Below are 2,347 nucleotides of genomic sequence, written 5' to 3' on the forward strand. Positions count from 1 at the left end.
AAAAAAAAGTACCAGTATGTTTATTTAATATTTTTTTATTTTTGTACCAGCAAATATTTTTATGGTCATGTTTTCTTTCTGAATAGCAACTTTTCTAAACTTTGTCTTTTCAATATAGTACTGTACCATTTTTCTCTTATTTTATTTTAGCTATTTTATGTAATTAATGTGAAAAATCTAGGAATATACCATAATTTATTACTTTGTACATAACTAATAATATACAACTGCCTAATTACCCTGATTATTAATATTACAAACCATAAATTATTCCACTGTATTTTAGTTATTTTTTTAGGCCAAGTAGACCAATTGATTATACAATTTATTCCAACATGCTAAAATTAATAGTTATATAATATAATATAATAATAAAATAATAATTATTTTTACTATATCATCCAACCAATAATTGAAATAAGGTAGGGACATCCATGATCACGGCTCTGGGTATTGGTAATACTCCCCCTCCCCGTGCCAGCAGATGGAGAGGGAGCAATAGGAAACTGAGAAGTTATGGCTATGTATCACTGTTTGTTTCCCTTGTTTTTTAGAAATGATGAGTTACAATAGCATCTGTCTGGTTTTTTTTCTCTCTCTTTTCTGGCAAAGCCACATTTATTCAATAATATATACATAATACCAATGATTTTCAAAATAACAAATCAAATCAGCAAGTTCATATTCAAAATAAAAAGAAAACGATATATATTAGACCTCTTTTAATTTTTTTTAAGATTATCATTTCATAACAGCACGATTTTTACAATCAAATTTCACTCCTTTCATTTCCTTACTAACAATTTATTTCATAAAATTTTATATTTGTTTTTTTTTGTAAATTCATTTCCATTTTGTGTTGGAAACCCACATTTATTCATACAATTATACCATTTTCCCCTTCTGCCTACTTTTTACAGTGTGCAAATGAAAAAAAAAATGTTTCCTAAGGTTAAGTTTGCTATATCAATTAACAGGTATTGATTAACATTATTCCTGGAATTTGTACTGTCATGACAAGTTAAATTTTAATCTCTATTATGAGTGTGTCCTCTGCCTTTTAATATGGATAAACTGGTGTTATTGAGGAAAAAAATACAACACATTATTTTAATACCTTGAATTATAGAGATTTATATGTCCATTCTTGAATCTATGGTTGCAGTAATAAACCTACTTGGAAGGATTTAACAATAAACAAGTAAATTAATGGTGATATTATTATTTTCTATTGAGATTATGCTTTTGTCGAATATTTTTTCATGTGGATTTCTTCGGTGTGCTACACACCAAGGATAACCCACAATAGTCCTAAGATTTATTTCCAGTGGGTACCTTCAGGTGGTGATTGAGCAGTACACCCGGCGACAATCCCATCTTTTCAGAGGAGTATACTCCATTCTTTAACGTGCACATTTTAGACACGGGACCGACGGCTTGAACGTCTCATCCGAAAGACCGTGCGCTTTAGAACTTGTATTTCAGTCCTCCTGCAGCTGAAATACAAGGATGTCAGCGAGGGGAATTGAACCGGGGACCAAGAGTTCTCAATGGTTCAGTGCATACCCAGTGGCTACCATCAGTAATTTAGCTGACTCAGCTAGCTGCTTTCTAGAAAGAAGATAAACTACAGAATGTTTGCTACATAAACTTATCTTTCAATCAATTTCTAATAAATTTCCAATTAACTCATCCACCCTAATAAGATTAGAGTATTGTAAAGTTAAATAGAGCATTTACCCTAACAGCATGATAGAAGCCTTTGGGGGGTGGTATTCAGAGATGATTGTCTAGGCAAGCTGGTTGTGTTAGCTTGCAGGTCACTGGGCCGCATTAGAACTTTGTACAAAACACCTTATTTGATTCAAGACTGCATAAGCAGGTTACAATATGTGCCAGATCACTGAACTAACAGAAAAAACTCATTTTTGGTAAGAACACGCTTTGTTCACCAGTCAGCCATTGGGGTTCCCAGTGATATACAGTGAACATTGATCAGGAGATAAATCTGTAGTCTGGTGGACACTTGTGAGTATTAAATATTTGTGATTTATTGTTGTAACATACCTCAGATAGTTTCACTTGTTGTCTAATTAGAAAAAATGGGGCTTTTTTTGTAGATCATTTTTTTGTTTGATTTATTTCACCACATATTAGGTATAAATCATGTTATTAATATTAGTTTTATATTACATCTTAGCAAGCATATACAATAGGTCTTAAATTCAATAATCATCTTTTATGGGAAATAAAGTTAAGTAAAGTAAAGATATCTGCATAGACAGAGAAATTCCCATTTTCGAATCCTAGTTGGAGCACTCGTGGATTCCTCTTTACTGTTATTTTA

The 2,347-nt window shown here is 31.6% G+C and overlaps 1 protein-coding gene across 7 annotated transcripts in view; it reads left to right on the top strand.

Moving 5' to 3' along the window:
- LOC117101637 overlaps positions 1-2,347 on the top strand; it is a 33,114-nt gene that overhangs the window by 15,734 nt on the left and 15,033 nt on the right. Inside the window, exon 1 of one of the 7 annotated variants that reach the window (XM_033241652.1) lies at positions 1,972-2,028. The exons of the other annotated variants lie outside the window; for them this stretch is intronic. The gene's annotated coding sequence lies outside the window, so the exon portion shown is untranslated. Of the gene's footprint in view, positions 1-1,971; positions 2,029-2,347 lie in introns of those variants that run through there. 7 annotated transcript variants of the gene reach the window in all.

Source organism: Anneissia japonica, unplaced genomic scaffold (genome assembly GCF_011630105.1).
Source record: "Anneissia japonica isolate Jap-2015-1 unplaced genomic scaffold, ASM1163010v1 scaffold1696_len571195_cov180, whole genome shotgun sequence".
Classification (NCBI taxonomy): Eukaryota; Metazoa; Echinodermata; class Crinoidea; order Comatulida; family Comatulidae; genus Anneissia; species Anneissia japonica.